Here is an 18135-nt window from a genome sequence, read left to right on the forward strand (position 1 = left end):
CCCTTCTCCAGGGAAGGCTGATTCCTGGCAGGAGGAGAAGCAGGAAGTTGGGGCCAGATCCTGGCCCCTTGCTCTCCTCAGAAAGATGGGGTACAAGGCTAGAATTATATCTTTCTGCTCCTTTAAGTATTATTAATCTAGCGTACATAATTTTTCAGTTCAAGTTAACTCTTGATCTCTCTTTTTTTTTTTTTTAACAGAGAAAGCTTTATAGCTAAGGCTTTACACCCTTTCCACCAAATACCAGTTCTACACTGGACACACACATATAGAAACCCATTTATCCAAGTCTATAGAAAAACAGAAATTAGAGAAAGTACGCAAAGGAGGATACATAGCAGACAATACAGAGTGAAGGAGCTCTCCTCCTGGGAGCAAGGTAACTCATCTCAACCAAGAGAGAGGGTCCCAGATCTCACGCGAAGGGGAAATTGTTTGAAGTCTCTACTGTATCAAGCTGTGGATAGAGACATGACAGAGATGTCCAGTTCCTCTCTTGTTGGCATATCACTGTGCTAAGTGCTGGGGAACCAAAGTCACTAAATAAGCATTTATTAAGTGCCAACTATGTATACCACTTTGCTAAGCACAGGGGGAGCAGAGAAAAGCAAAAAAGTCTGCTCTCAATAAGCTCAAAGTCTATTCTAAGAAGAGTTTACCAGGCTGCCAAAGGGGTACATGCACCCCCTCCAAAAAAGTTAGGAAGCCCTGATTTAGACACATAAACACATACATACGCACAGAGAAAGTTAACTAATAATGCAAGACAGTGTTGGATAAAGTAAGTAAATACAATTGAACTTCAAAGGACAGAGAAAGCACTTCAAGCTGGAGGAGTCATGGAGGACTACATGAAGATGTTAGGATTTGAACTGGAGTTTGAAGGAAAGATAGAATTTGGAGGGGTAAGAAACGAAGGGAATAGGCATTGTAGGCAGAGCCAATAATCAGTAATGGGCTGAATAGATGCACAAGGCATGCTACAGAGACACTAAGATCAGTAGATGGACAGTTCATGCTGGGGAGTCATCAGAGAGACAAGGTTGGCAAGGCAGAACCTAGGATTCTAGAACTGGAAGAAATAAAATGATTGGGACGTAGAGATCTTAGAGGTGAAACATACTTCATCTAGATCAGAAGTTCCCAAACTTATTTGGCCTACTGCCCCCTTTAAAAAAAATAATTTCTCAGTACCCACCTGGAAATCTACTTTCTTTAACCCTTAAATGCTTTTTAAAAATTAGCATCATTTAAAAATATAATTTTTTAAAATGACACATCTTAAATTTAATAATTTATTGTAAATTTTTTTCCTGCAAAATTTTGATGATGCAATATTGCATCATGTAACCGTATAGTATTGTGCTGTAAACAAGTCATTACACTCACATATTCCTGCTGATGTGTGCTGGACTTCCCAGCAATGTGCAACACACTTTTCTGCCAACACTTGCTTGTTAAGACCTGTTGGTGGACTTAACCACTGATAGGTTATAACTTGTATTTTGTATGTTTATTTGGAAAATAATGCAATCACTTCAATTTACTGTGTTACGCAACAGATGAAACATGTACGAATGGTTTTTCAAAATTTTCTTCCCTTCTGCTTCCACCACCCCCTTATTTTTATTCAACACCTCTCAATTGCACCTGAGGCTACTACACCCCCCTGGATAGTTCCAGCACCTCCCAGGGGCATGGTATCACCCACTTTGGGAACCTATACTCTAGACCAATGCCCTAGCTCAGAAAGGTTTTCTCAACTCCTCATTGCAGTACAGCCTAGATTCGATCCTCTAGCCCTTTATACCCTTTACTAGTTTTTCATATGTCTTAGTTTTGTTTTCCCAGCAAGTTTCTAATCTCCTTTAGGGCAGAGATCCTGCATCTCACTTTTTTTGTCACCACTCACGGCACCAAGGTAAGCAACAGATTACCTGTTGAATTGAATGGGCTTAGCAGGTATGAAAATTCATCAGTTTTGGAGCCAGGGCATCCAGGCTCAAATCCAGTTCTATTATTTATTACCTATGTGACTTTGGACAAGTCCCTTTACTTCTTTTAAGTTTCTAGTCTCTTTATCCAAAATGAAGGCAATAGATAAAACTATCTGGAAGGTCCCTTCTGGCTCTCTACTTACAGCTCTTCAGGAACAGGAGGAGCAAAAATATGAGAAGACATTGTCAGATTTCAAGCATCGGGGTAGGGACCAACATGAGAGCTTGGGGCTAGATGAGCGCAGGTTTAGATTGATGGACAACTGAAAGAGAAAATATGAAGAATGAAGATAACTTTTTGTAGGTTTATTTATGCTTCCTTTGCCTTTTGCTATTTCTGGGGTGATCTGCTTGCAATCTTCTGCTTCACTCCTCAAGAGTGTTTTATAAATGAGTTTGTATTTGAAACTAGCATTACCCTTAGCGACAGTGACTGCCATGTCTCTCTGTTTCTCAAGGACAAATGTTTTCTGGCTAAGACTGTTCCTGTGCTCTTTTGGCCTTTTCATTGTGATGGATGTTTGAAATCATTTAAGCTTTGTAGAAAGTGATAGTTAAAAAGGCTAATATCTGGGCATTTTTCATTTCCTGTTTTTCAACATGGAAAGCACAGTTGAATAGGTTATTTCTCATCTTTATCTTTTCTTCTAAGTTGATGTCAATATTCTGACTGCACACAGAAGCTGATTCTGATATGACATATATTTATAACCAGTCATTTCCAGGCTGTTAAGATACACCCAATTTCATTTTTTGGTGATTTTGTTCAGTGCTCACCATACCCAGAATCTTCCAACTTTCATAAGAAAGTATTCATATTCCATAGGCACAATCAGTTTCCTAATTAGCTAATCTGCAGCTCAGGGCAAGCATCCTAAAACACTTCTGGGGCAATCAATACAAAAGCCACATTCAAAACAACTTGAACTCATACTTGAGACTCCAAGGAGAGAGACACTTTGGGACATTACCCCTTTGGGGGCATGGAGACAGTAACCCTGGAACACCCACAAGACTGCTTCTGAGCAGCTTGCCACCAGTATGAGAACAGGACAGGGCCAGGCCATTAGGTGAGTTCACTTAGCATCTAGCCCCTGGGAGTATAAGGAATATGCCAGTTAGTAGTTGCCTATTTTGACTAATCATTTTTGCAAATGAGGTACTAAGCTCAACTATTTATAATTATTGAAGGAGCATAAGTATTGTCAATGCCCTCTAAATTTTGACTCCCTGGAGCAAAGCCACTCACCCGCCATGGTTTCAGTTCAGAACATGAGGCTTCTGAGTTGTCCATGACTTACTCTTGGTTTCTTTCTAAAATATGACACATAGTTTCTAGTATATTTTTTGTTATCTTCTCCTGCACTCACCTTTTTATTCATTGGCATTGCCACGTATCCAAATGTATATCGTTGTGGTTTGGACAATCTTGCCAAGTATTCCTACAATTTTTCTATCCATTCATCCTCTGAAATAGATGTTGGGAAATCAGCAGTAGTTATCTTCATGGTGGTCTTTTGCTTATGTTCATCATGAGCGCTGCAGGACAAGTTAACCAAGCATTCCAAGGAATGATATTTCTTGTTGTGTTTGGGTACACAATGAGGTCAACCCCCCCCCCTTCCCCATTCCTTTGTTTGCCTCTCCCAGGAGAATGGAGGCTTTACTTCAATATAGCTTGAATTTCCTTTTGTTTTCTTGATTGATTTATAGGGGAATGGAAATTTTGAGGTGGTTCAGTTCAAGTCTTCCAATAGTATGTCGGTTCATTGGTTACTGGAGGAAGGTCTCATTTTTGGAGTACCAACAGTTGAATTAATATTTATAGCTGGTCTAAAAGCAATGCTATTCTTTGTCGCCCCTGATCTTTTTGCTGTCATCCCCCACTGTGAAGGCAGAAGGACTGAGAGTCATCTAAAAAGTTTTCTTTGCTTGACGGTTTCTCATATTAAAATAATTCATCACTTAGTGGCCCCCACTCTCTTCCTCCCCAGCTTACTGGGTTATGTTGGTTAGTTTGTGTGTGTCTCTCCTCTTTTTTTTTAATTGATAATTTTTGGTTTAACATGTCATACAAAACCTAGTGTACTCACAATGGAATTCTCCTGAGTGTGTATACTCAGACACTTAAGTAACATAGCATAAAACAGTAATTTGACTAATAACATATGAAAACTTATGCCTTAGTAGTTTTCTATTTGTTAAAAGAAAGAATGGAGATCCGCTTTATAATTCAGTACAAATGTTGTCCAAGGATTTTTCATTTGAGTATTTCTGATTAAAACTGTTTGCATTTACGTGGCTGTAATAATAGCTGTAATCATTTGTACACATTTGGTCCTACATTCTATTTTGTTCATTCTGTATCATTTCATTCAAATTTTCTCATACTTCTTTGAATTCTTCAGATTAATTTTTTCTTACTGTTCAATAATTGTTCCATTACTTTAAAAAAACCAATTTGTTTAGCTTTTTCAATTATTGGTTTGTTTTCATCCTTTTGTTATTGCAAATAGTATTGCTCTGAATATATTCATTCACATAAGTCTTTTATTTCCAATAATTTCTGTGGGCTATAAGTTCAGTAGAAGGATCACTGTGTCAGAGTGTATGAAAAATGTTGTAACTTTTCTTGCATAATTCCAGATTGGTTTTCCAAAACGATCAGACTAATTCACAGCGTTGCAAGTAGTGAATTAGTGTGACTGTTTCCCTGCACTCAAGCCAACCTAAGTGTAGCTAGAATAGTGTAGGAATGAGGGGGTGAGGGGAGGGAAAGGGGTGATTAGAGGACCCGGTCATCTGAGTCTCCTCAACTCACTAGACAAAATTCTAGGATATAAGGTGTAGGTCTCAGAGACCTTCCAGAGGTGTTAAAGTTTTCTCCCTTTCAGACACCGTATTCACAGTTTATAAACGGTGTGAAAATCCACTGTGGCTCATAGATGGAGTGCTCTATTCCCAGATTGTACAGGGTGCAGATTATACAATGGTAAGAACTAAGAATGATTCATCTTCACCCATGGGGAGCCACATAAGGACACTGTGAGAAGAGAAATGGCATCTCTCTCTCTGTTTTTTTTTTTGGTCAACTGGGGTTAAGTGACTTGCCCAGGGTCACGCAGCTAGTAAGTGTCAAGTGTTTGGTCTGAGACCGGATTTGAACTCAGGTCCTCCTGACTTCAGGGCCAGTGCTCTATCCACTGCACCACCTAACTGCCCCTGACATCTCTTTCTCTCTGGCAAGTACCAGAGGAGTGACTTGCCTAAGACATACATTCTCTCTGCTATTGTACTCTACATATGCGACTGCTCTTCTCGCATCAGACACTATGTGTCAGGTCAGGGGTGGAGTGGGGTGAGGTGGGAGGTTGTAGCTACTGTTCTTACCCACTCAGTGAATGCCTTTCCTTTGAACTAATTGTATCTTGTGGCCAACTATTGAAGGTAAGTATATTGTGTATGGCTTGTGAATTGTTTTAAGAGTGAAAAACCCACAGAGTACCTTGAAACTCCCAGGGAGACCCAACCTGCAACTGCAAGTTGGTGGGGTAGCCTACAGGGAAGTCCCAGGGGGGTGACTCAGGTTTAAAGGAACTCTGCAGGTTCATATGTCTAAAACTCAAGTGTCCCTATCAATGAGCTTACATTTAACAGTCAGCCAGTAGACTGACACAATTAGCTCAAAGCAAAGGTATTTACGCAGATGAGATAAGAACAGTAGCTACAAACATCCTCCTCCCATAAATATGAGACATATTTTCCCACAAACACCTGGATTATCTGTGGGAAAATATAAGGTACAGAATTCCCCCACCTAGGGAATCCTGCATCTCCCCCATAAGCATGAGGTGTTCTTTTACTACCAAAGGAAGAAGCCAAAGAGCTCCAGACTAATTATAGTTAGTAGTTTAATCGATTTGGGATTACTTACACTTGCAGCAGTATGATGGATCCCTGCCAAGATATTAATTACATCCTCTGTCTGAGACAGCAGCCAAATCAATCAGTGAATCCCCTCTAAAGAACCCCAAAAAATCCCTGTGGTAATTATAGAAAACAGACAAAGGGAGGAGGATCTAGAGAACGCATCACTACTGATTGGTGAATATTTTTGGCTTTCTGCTTAGTAATGAGCTTAGGAGTTAAGATAATGTTATGCCCAAACATAAGTTTGTGTATGGATCATGCACCGGTTACATATGGCTCACAATAGTCTTATGGCTTTCATAGGTCATAGAATCTTAAGTTTTGACTCAGTATCTAAAATATAATTTAATATCTAAGTTATGATTGTAAACAGGTCACCATGTCCACTTCCACCTTTCACAAAGTTTAAGTTTTTTATGGCTTTTCACTTATTACTGTATTTTATGGCTTTTCCCTCATAGGGACCTACAGAAAAATAAGCACAAACTCAGAGAATAATGAGAAGTGAGGCACATAAGTAAAGCACGCATATAGCCAAAGAAACTTGCTTCTCTGATACAGTAGGGTCTCAATGTCCTCTTGCTTCTTGTGGTATCCTTATGCTATTTCTACCTTTCCTCCCCCCAACCCAATTACATCATCTCTGCTGGCAAGTTGTTCAGTGGGGCTCCCTGGGTCTGCTTCTCTCCATGACTTGACTTGATTTCCAGAGCTAGTGCTCACTGGAATCCTAGTTAGCTCTCTTCTCTTCTGCCAGAGGTCTCACTCCTTGACATTTCTTCTTTCCTTGAATGTTGATTTTTTAATGTCTGTGTCTTTCTGGAAAGTGTTTGTCTCTGCTCCTTGTCTCAAAGTGCTCAATTCTTTAAACTCTTCCTTGCTGGATGCTACATCTGCTGGGTGAATACCTCTGACACCATGGCCAATGGCAGAGAAAGAAGAGAAAATCACCTATTCCCCTGCTACTCTCTGGTGAAGGTGCAGGGCAGGGATGTGCTGGAGCAAATTGAAAACACTTTCAAGAGCCAATTGTTGATTTTTTTTCTTACAGCAAGGAAACTTTAATTAGTTTTAAGTGGAGTTTATAACACTAAGAGATAAAGGGTTAACAAACACAATAACAAATGGACATCTGATTGGTAGGAGGCATTAATTATCCTGTACACATCGTATGGTGGTGGTTGTGTATCCTCAGTGCATTGCATGGAGCCACTATTGTTAAATTTTGAATGTGAGCATTTATACCTCAGAAATTAGCAAATGCTACAAGTCAGGGTGTGATTTATTATTTTATTTATTTTCTAGACTTAAGAAAGTGATGGAGGAAATTTTAATAATGAAGATGAAAATTAAAAGTTTGTCATTTGTATGATTTTTTTGTGTGTGTGGAGAAAAATAAGTTGTTAAACATTTACTAGCACACCCCAGCACAGGGCCCATTCCTCATAAAGCTGTTTCCTGCTTCAAATGTCTAGAATTCCCAAACTGCTTTAAAATATCACTTAGGGCTGGGAGGTTTATCTTTTAAGGGTCATACAGGTTGTGATCACTCTGCTCAACCAGCTATCATTTTAATTTTATAAGGAAACTGTTTCACAATTTGTCAAAGAGTAACATAATAGTCTTGGCATTTCATCATCACGTTAATACCTTCTTACATCTTTTATCTAAGCCTCAGTTTCCTCATCAGTAGAATGGGGATAATATCTATAGTAAGTATCCTACATTCATTCTGAGAATTAAATGATAAAATGTATACAAGGCTCTTTTTAAACCTTAAAGGGTTACATAAATGTCAGCTGTCATTATAAGGAATTGACACAAATAATAATTTTTTATATACTGTTATAATGTGGAAGTAGCATAATGAAGAGAGAAGAACACTAGATTTGGCTCTGGAGGTATTTTTGTAGGGGTTTATTAAAGCCTTATTCCATTTCTTCTGAGACAAAAATATTTATGTTATCTATTTCCTATTTTGTTAATTCTGGCATTTTAGGTTTTTATAGATATTTGTTTTTCAGTTTACGTTTTCAGTTTTGTTGCCATATTATTTGGTATGCTTCCAATCATTTTATTTCTTCTCCATTTGTTGTGAATACTTCCCTTTTATTTTTTAAAGTTTTTTAACTCTTTTAAAATTTTTGTTTAAATATTTTATTAAAAATAACAGTGGGGGCAGCTAGGTGGTACAGTGGATAGAGCCCTGGCCTTGGAGTCAGGAGGACCTGAGTTCAAATCCAGCCTCAGACACTTGACACTTACTAGCTGTGTGACCCTGGGCAAGTCACTTAATCCCAACTGCCACACTAATAAATAAATAAATAACAGTTAAAATGAATACAAGCAACTACACTTTCCTAGTAACTGTTTATACTTAATTAGTTTTAATTCACAAAGTATAACCAACTTTTCAGTTACTCTATGACCCCATCTGCCTTCTTTATTTATCCTTTTATTTTTACCCACATCTCTTTTCCTGTGATTATGGTGTGACCTTCCATCTTCAGGTTCTGCTTTTTCTCTTTACTTTGCATTGTTATGTAAAAATCATTATAGGGATCTTTGTTTTCCTCATATCTGTTGGTCTTATTGGTATCGTGGCATCCCAATTACATTAATGTACCGTAGTTTATTTTTTATCCCCCTTTTGTTGGGATTGCTTCCGCTTTTTCCCCCCAGTAACATATCATGCTACCCTGGAAATCTTTGAACAGATCATAGAATCATTGAGCATTGATTTAGAGTTAGAAGGGACATTTGAGGTCACCAAGTGTCCAGTCTTCTCACTATCCAGATGAAAACTGAGGCCCCAGAGAGGTTATGACTTGCCCAAGGTCACCCATGACCTCTGACTCTAAATTCAGTATTCTTTCCACTGAACCAAATGACTTCTTGTAGATAGTTTCATCATCATTGTTGTTGTTGTTTTGACACTTTATGGGTGTGTTCCCAACAATGGAATTATCAGCTCAAGATTCTTTTTATAACTTTTTTGTATATTATCTTAGAGATTGCTCTCTAAAAAGATTCTGCAAGTTTTTAATTTCACCAGTAATTAATGTGTATTGATTTCTCTACAACTCTGCTAGCGTGGAATTCTGTTGCTTTTAATTATCCTCCCCCCTTTTATTTTTTTCTTTTCTTAATTTTTGTGTTCACTTTTAATAAAGTAAACTAACATAAAAACCCCAATTATTTGTTTATATAGGCAATATTTTAATATTAAATTATATCTAGCTCACATTTGATTTACAAAACTTTCTCTTTTGTGCTTGTTTCAGGACCAATTTGTTTATTTTTCTATATTTTAAATTGAACAAATTATCAATCTTCTCTTTTGTTAATATGAGGGCTCAGGAACATAAATTGTCCATTAGTGAATGCTTTAGTTGCATTTCATAAAATTTCATATGTTTTGTGATTCCCCAGTGAAGTGCTACTTCAATATCTCTTTTTTGGAATGGAAGTGATCCTAGATTTTTAAATGGTGTGACAGAGAGAAGCACACAGAGAGACAGACAGACAGAATTTTGAATGGCTGACCTTGGAGCCATAGACATGTGTGGGATCTGGTTGTATCATGCTCTGTACCTTTCAGAGCTTGTAATTTTAGAGATTGCTAAGAGTAGACCTCCCTTGGGGAAGATCATTCCCTTTCTCCTGGTTTGAGTTGAGATCTTAGCTTGCTCCCATCCAAAGAGTTCATTTACTTTTGTGTTTTCTTTAGTATATTCTAATCTGTAGAACTTCTCCAATTTGTGTTTGCCGTTTTGTTTGGATAAATGGGTTTACTCATTATTGCTATTCATGGTGGTCTTTTGTGTAACTAGTGTTTGGTGGTAAAGGGATGATCTGGCAAATATATGCTAATATCTACTTAGGAACAATCAAAGAAATGGTTTTACTTCTGAAGCTCTGGACATTGTACTCCTAGACTAGAAATATTTGAGGGCTGGAAGACAGATTTAATTCTAGAGATTCCCCAGCTTCCTGTGGTTCTGAACACTGCTTGCCCTCCCTCTGCTGGGGTGCTAGTGGTGCTAGGATGGCCCTGTTGTGACCCTCTGCAAAGGTGGGCCAGACTTTCGATTATATCTGTCCATGACCCCCATGAGGCACGTATACATATTTAGATAACACATACACACATATCTTATGCAAAAACATTAACTTAGTTGTTGACTCCCTGATGGTTATCTCCTTTTCCAATGATCAATGAATGAACATATCCCTGAAAGAACTGAATCTTATTAATCTTGATAGTATCCCTATAAATGAAACCAGAAGACTTTAGGGAGTTGCAATTAAAGGGTGACAGTTTTTCCTTGAAGAGGAGAAAAAAGAATTGGAGGAGTCTGTTTTATTGTGTATCCAAAGGCAACAGGAAACATCATTTTATGGTATGTTTGGTTTTATGTTTGTAGTACTCAGATACAAGTTTTCAAGTAGAACTCTTTGAAAATAATTGCAGCTTATGCATCAACATCTTTCATAATAGGTAAATAAGTAGAAAAATTAAATGAAGAACTCAATAAGAGCCTCTAAATTAAATCAACATATACTAAGGTACCCAGGGATTTTTAGTAAACGTTGGGTATATGCCTTGTGACTAATTGATGAGAAGATATGGAAGAGTGATGCACAGATGGGCAGACATTGATATGTATTTTTGTAGGGAATGCTTGAATTTATGAGATTACAGATCCATTTGTGTATTTAGGCATGTCTCATTATCATAATTATGTTATTCATACCATGCCATTCATTATTTAAATTAATGTACTGATCTTTATTCAGTTTTGTATCTATTGTTAAACTTTAATTTACTAAATATAATTTTTATGTTATGGCTTGTAAAAGGTATAAATTATAGGAAATAACTTTGTATAGCTTTACCTTTCTCCATTTGTTTGTGAATTATGTGTGTATTTGCACATTTTTATGGTGGGCTCATGGAAATCTGATAATGTGTGTATTCTCTAATACTCACATTCAGAAGATCTCAAATGTCTATCAAATTCAGTCTTTCCAATAGTTTTCATCTATAATTTCCCTCTTGTTTATTTTTCTGTTGGATTTTCCAAGTCCTTCAGAATAATGCTAGTCATCTAAAATTAGTGTCTGTCTTTTTTCATTTCAGTTAGCTTTTCCTTTATGAACTTGGTTGCTGTATCATTTGCTGCATGTATATTTAATAACAATGTTTTTCATTGCATATGATGCCTTAATAATAATAAAGCTTTCCTATGTGTCTCTCTTAACAGTATTTATGTTTGTTGTTATCTTATGCAATATCATGATTTCAACATCTATTTTTTGAATTCAGCTACATACAATAGATTTTTATTTCACTTTCACTTTGGATCTGTTAGAGTTAGTCTATGTCAGGGGTTGCTAATCTGGGATGCATGGATAGAGTTGATGGAGATCATGAACTTGGATGAGAAAAAATTAAATCTTTATTTTCACTAACCTCTAACTGAAATTTATAATTGCTTTCAATTATGAATGTAGGAAAAATAATATTCTGAGAAAGAATACATAGGTTTCATCAGACTGCCAAAGGGATCCATGATCAAAAAAGTTTAACAGCTCCTGCTCTGTGTATGAGATGTTTCTTGTAAGCAGCAAATTATTGGCTTTTGTTTTCTAATCCTTCCTGCCATTAGTTTTCTTTTTATTGGTGAATTCAGCCCATTAACATTATTATTAGTGGCTTTCCTGCATTACAGCCTGTAATATTCCTTTTTTACTGCTTGTTTTTACTAGTAACATTTTACTCAATTAGTTTTTTAATAGCCAAATCTTATTATTCATTCATTCATCCAACAAGCATTTATTAGGCACCAATTATGCATCAGGAACTGTGCTAGGCACTGGAGATACAAAGACAAAAATGAAACATTTCTTATCCTCACGGAGCTTACATTCTATGAAGGGAGAAAATATATACATATATAAGTAAATACAAATTGCACAAAGTCAATATTAGGTAATTTGAGGGGGGAGGGTACTAGCAATTAGGGGAATCAAGTAGGATGTAGCCTTGAAAGAAGTTAAAGATCCTAGGAGTGAGTTGAGGAGCAAGGGAATTTTAGGCATGGAGAGCTATGTCTACTCAACACAGTGACAATATACCAAACATCTTCATGATATGCAAAGGATAATTATATTACTATTTTAAAGACCTCTGCTTTCATTCAGGTTGGTGCTCCCTTCATGGACATTGATTGCAACCTTTCTCCAATTTATCAGATGGTCTTTGAGAGTTGCTATGGTTGAAAAATTCATTACCTAGGAGAGCTTATGTTCCGATGGCACATGATGCCAGTATATCATTGACTCATGTTGACATTGCAAGACACTAAGGCCTCCTTTTCCCCTCAGTTTTTTTTTTTTATAACATTTGAAAAGATAATTGATGTTGCTGGCACAAACACATTGACAAAAGTAAGGAAAGGAGAGGAGAATCATTGGATCATAAATTTAAAGTTGGAAGAGATCTTAGGGATTATTTATTCCAACCACTTCATTTTACAGATGAAGAAATGAGGTCCAAAGTGGTAAAGTCACTTGTCTAAAGTCATACAGGTAGAGCCAAGATTTGGACCCAATTTCTCTGACTCCAAATTCAATCTTTTAAAAAAAACCCCAACAACTATTGATACTTTTTTGGACTGCTGTTACTTCCCAATAACTCTTCTCCCTAACCACTGCCCATATCTAACAATGTATCAAGTCAAGTCAACAAGCATTTATTTAGCTGCTACTGTATGCTAAACACAGTTCTAAGTGCTGAGGATACAAAAAAAGGTTAAAGACTGTCCTTGCTTGCAGGAAGTTTGCAGTCAACAGGGTGACAACACGCAGACAAGAAATACACAGAATAAAATAGAGATAATGTTGGAGGGAAGACACTAGTGTTGAGGGAAGCAGGAAAGGCTTCTTGGAGAAGATTGGATTTTTGTGCCTGGTTCCACACCTGGCATCCATCATTTCTCTGTTGAGAGGAGGGAGAGATGTTTTATCATCAGTCTTTTGCAAATCTAATCTTTTCTTTTCATCATTCAGAAAACAGAATAGTTCATTACCAGCACCCAGTTTACCCATAAAGTTCACAAAATGCAATACCTTTCATCATAGGTAAAGAGAAGAAGAGGGAGAAGGAAAGTGATGGGGAGTGAGAGACCAAAATGGAGACTGGCAGAGGCAGATGGAGTTAGGGGAATTGGAGGGACTGGATACTAGTGTGAGATTAGGTTAAGAAAGAGGCCTTCAAGTGAGGGTCCTGCAGAATGGCCTCCTTCTTAGAATTTAAGGGATTGTTTTATTTTTGTCTTTGTACCCCCAGCACCCAGCATATAGCAGGTACTTAAATATATGCTTGTTGATGGATTGATTCTCACTTTTCTCCCTCGCTGAAGTCAGGGATGTTCTCCTTTGAGGAATTAGCAAGAGTCATGGAAGCTTTCTCTTTCAAAGGCCCTGCTAGTCTAGGCATATTAGTGCTGGGTTCCAGACCCCAAAAGGGGCCTCTCTGTCAGGAGACCCTCTAAGAACTCCCAAATACCAAGGTCCAGGAGTGGCAGCGCCTCAGCCTGGTCTGCACTGCAGCTGGAGATCCCTCCCCAGCCCACAGCCCAGGGGCCAGTGTCGGCAGGGGCTCCCTCCGTGCAAATCTCTGGCTTTTTCTACCCAACACATTGAAACCATCAGTGCTGAGGCCCCCTGACTTTAGCCTTTCCAGCTCCTCAGGCTACACTTCCCAGAACACTCCTGCCTGCCTTCAAACCCTCACTTGCCAGCTCTGCTGGGTCCGGCACAGTGGGGGCCCTGCTTCGCACCCCCATCTCCCCTAGAGGCAAGCTCAGATCTTTGTAATTTTACTCCCCAGGTTGGAACACCTCCCCAGGCATTCAGCCAGCCACATCCCACTCCTGTCCCTTTCCCCTCAGTCCTTCAAGGGGAATTTCAGTTGATGCTATGAAAATAGGGAATCCATGGGGGCCTCAATTGCTGAACTGCCTCATCAAAGCAGTGAATACCCTTCCATGCTCCATGTTCTGAGGCAACTTATTCAAAAGCTAACCCTGAACTCCTCTTGCCGGCGGCCAATAAAAGTCTTGCTTTAGCAACAGCTTCCTCTGCTGAAATCAGATATTCAAGTAATAAACAAGTCCCAAAGGCAGGAAAACCCACTTCGCTCTCTTCTGATTAGTTTTTCTCTTCTTTCTACTTCATATTTTAAAAAAAAATTTTCTTCTGAAGCAAGGGATGCCTTCTCCTAGAAATATAAGCGAAGGGATTATTCCTAAGCAACTCTCTTTCCTAACCCCCATGTTAGCCCAGCACCTTCCCTTCTTCCTTTATCCCCTTCCCCCCACTCCTTTACCTACTCCCAGGCCTCAATTATGGGGCTGGGTGGGGCCCATTTCCCCATATGCTGAGACCTGACTTGGGTCAAAGCCAGGTCAAGAGTAGGCATTAAGGGTTTATCAGTCCAAAGCTCTTTGTAGACTTGGCCCTCTGTCCACTACAGACAAAAGTTCCAGGCCAGCTATAGTCTAGACCTGGTATCCCTGCTCTTGGTAGTGGTGATGACTAGGGATGGGGAGGTAGAAATATGGGGAAGAATTTCCCTGAAGATGATATTCATGCTAAATCACTACTTGGTTCTGGCTGCTTCCAGTCACCCTTAGAGGACAGACAGCTGGAAAGCTTCAAGATAGACAGAGGCCCCTTGGAATTCCTCAGCACGAACAAGAGACCATAAACAAGCAGGCCCCAAAGAGCTGGTGCTGAGACCCTGTCTCAGATAGGGCAGTACTAGGGCTCACCAAGAGACCAGTAGAGAAGAGGCGCCTGAAATGGTGTCTCATGGGTCCAGCTGTAAACAGGCCCGGCACCCCCTACCCTTACGTCAGCCCCTCCTCCTCCGTCTTCCTCCTCCGTCCTCTCCCCTCCTTCCTCTCTTTGTCACGTCCTAGGGTAAACGATTCCCCATATGTGCCCCGCTGTCAAGGATATTCCCTCCCTGGCTCGCTGACATCTTCCCTCTTTCCCCCCAAATAGGTTTTTAAGTGACTTTGTCCTCAGAAGATGCGATTCCGTTTGTTTTTCCTTCTGACATTATCTCTCTGGAGAGTTTCTGGTTGGGAGAATTATGTCGAGGCTGCAGATTGCAAGAGAATTGCTCCTAATAGGGAACAGACAGACAAGACACCTTTCATGTCCAGCCAAGTTTTTCTTTCTTCCTCCCCACCCCCCTCCCCCACTTCTCATCTTCCCTTCTTGGCTTCCACATTGGCCCTGCTTTGTGCTTGTTCCTTCAGGACATCTGGTGAATAAGGTCACACATTGATTTTATTTTGGAGATTGGCAGCTGGGTCAAGCACAGACCCGAAGGCTTGCCAGAGGCCCACAGCCCTTGTCTCAGAGTCCAAGGCAAGGGTTGAATGCACTCTTGAGGACTTGTAGGATGGGTGATGTTGGTGGTAGGGAGCTTGAGTGAGCCCATCCTGATAACAAAAGAACAGAGCAAAGCAGACCTTGTTTACTTTGGCAATCGGGTGTCAGAGATTTTCAGAAGGGACCTCAGGGATCATCAAATTCAATCCACTTATTTTATAGTGAAGAAACTGAGGTACAGAGATGTTACTATGTGACTTTCTCAGGTCACACAGCTGATAAGTGGGTCTTTCTGACTTCAAGCCCAGCACCCACAGACACCATACTGCTTCTCAAACCAGGTCCTTTGAAACTTGCTTGGATTTGCATACATACTGATCATCTCAAAGTTTGAGAGCCTCAATCTTTAAGAAATTAAAAAAAAAAAAGAAACCTAAGTGGGGATGAGGATGTATGCCTCTAATCCTTGCTACTGGGGGGAGGCTAAGGCTGGTTGATCACTTGAGTTTGAGAGTTCTGGGTTCTAGTGGGGTTAAAGCTGGTCTAACTCTGGCACCAATATGGCAGGCTTCTGAGACCAGGCCATCTAATGAGGGGATACCAGCTCAGGTTGGAAATAGAGCCGATCAAAGCTTTTGTCCTGATCATCAATGGGGTGCAGCCTGTGAGTGGCTGCCTAGGCGGGGCAAAATTGGTAGACACAGTCTCCAAAGCAAAAAAAAAAAGGATTTAAAAAAGAAGAAAAAAAAGAACCATAGATACCCAGAATGTCAGTTAAAAGGGACTTTAAAGATCATCTATTCCAATTTTTTTTTTAAAAGCAGAAACTGAAGCTTGTGACTAGCTGAGTTAAGACTCAAATCCTCGCTTTCTGACTCCCTAGTTCACTTTCCACCCTAACACAAATCCTCCTGAAGTTATCAAATCTCCCTTCTCTCAGTCAATTTAGTTTATCCTTTCCCTACTTATAAAAGAGATAGTTTAGAAATTTAGATTCTTGGGGACCTGGTAATGGTAACAGGGGAGGAAAAAAAGAGTTATGGGCCCTAGTGCCCTAAAAGTAACAACTGATCCACAACCTACCATTGGTGCCAAGTGGGTAGAAAAACCCTTCCCCTCCCCCCACCAAGAAAAAAAAAAAGAAAAAGAAAAAACCCTGGCCTCTTGAGGAGCAATAAAACATTTGGTGGACTGTTTAGAATTCTTTGTACTTAGTCAGGAGGCTGATATCACAGCTTACACCCATAAGCAGTCAAGATAGTCATAGTTCCCAAAGAGAATCATTTCCTATTGCTCCACTTATTCTTGTTTAAGCGGAGTGGGGAGGGGAAGCTGTTGGGGGAATCTTGTCCTTCCAAGCTTCATGAAGAACGGCATATCAGCTCCGTAGAACAGCTTGGATCCTGACTCACTTTCCAGATGTTTTTGATTCCTTTTCACCCCTGTCCCCCAAAACTATTTCTAGCTTTGGGAAATAGCTACCACTCTAGCCCCTATAAGGGAAAAGAGGGATAGAATTCTATCTTTAGTCCTAAGGCAGCTAGGTGGCACAGTGGATAGAGCACTGGGCCTGGAGTCAGGAAGACCTGAGTTCCAATCCAGCTCCAGATACTTATGAGCCAGGTGACCCTGGGCAAGTCACTTAACCTTGTTTGCCTTAGTTTCCTCATCTGTAAATGAGTTGGAAAAGGCAAACCACTCCACTTTGCCAAGAAAACCCCAGATGGGGTCATGAAGAGTCATGATTTAACACAATTAGCCCTAGGACCCAAGAAATATTCCTAGAGGAAACTGGAGTCAGATGACCCGAGTCTGAATCCTAGTTATAGTACTTATTAACTGTGACCCTGGACAAGTGGCTCCTAAACATCAGATACCTCCTCTTTAAGTGAGAATAATAACACTTTACCTACCACACAGGACCGCCATGAGCATCAAATTACATAATATTTGTAAAATGCTTTGTAAGCCTTGCTTTGTCAGTTTCAGAAGATGACCATAGACTGCAAGATGAATTTACTTTGATGTATAGATTTCAAAGTAAAACCTGCAAATCTGGATTAAAAGCATGCTTATTAGGAGGGGGGGGGCGCGACAATGACGATACTGGACAGCTATCCCTCCAAGTTGAAGATGTGTGTTAAGCGTCTGAGGATGAAATGCAAACCACCGTCTGAATACAGAACACCCTCTTTTCCCAAATCTAACTTGTGTAAAACCAAAGTGCTGCTCAATAGTGTTATTTTTCAGCATATACCTTTTTTTCCTTAACTTTCAAAGAGATCTTCATCTTGTGATACTGTGACCTTCCCCCCAACTCTATCACCTGGTAACCAGCCTTCTGATGTTGCACCTCCCTGTACTTAGCTAGGCTGGTCCATGGACAACAGACAATGTTTCCAGTTTTGTCCAGTTTGGAATTTCATGTTTCACTGGAATAGCCAAGAACCTACTGTCACTTCCATAATGATAAGGCATCAGAGGACCTTATTTGGACCAGCAAGGCACATGTGAAAATGATTTGAAAACTGTAAAAGTGATACAAATATAAGGTTTATTATGTTTTCCTTTCTGGAAGGAAATCATTTGAATGTTAAAAGGTAAAAAGACATTTTGGGAGGCAAGGTAGGCTAAAAATAGAATTTAAAAGAAATTTAGCTTAATTCAAAGAGGAGGGACACAATAGGTTTATCTGAAGAAAGGAAAGGAGAGAGTATGCCAGACCTTTTGATCCTGACTTCAAGGAGGCCAACCCCACCCTTGCCCAACGGGGCTCGGTTGTCACTGTCAGCTACAG

This window comes from Vombatus ursinus, unplaced genomic scaffold (genome assembly GCF_900497805.2).
Source record: "Vombatus ursinus unplaced genomic scaffold, bare-nosed wombat genome assembly UNPS02014778.1, whole genome shotgun sequence".
In the NCBI taxonomy this organism is placed as follows: Eukaryota; Metazoa; Chordata; class Mammalia; order Diprotodontia; family Vombatidae; genus Vombatus; species Vombatus ursinus.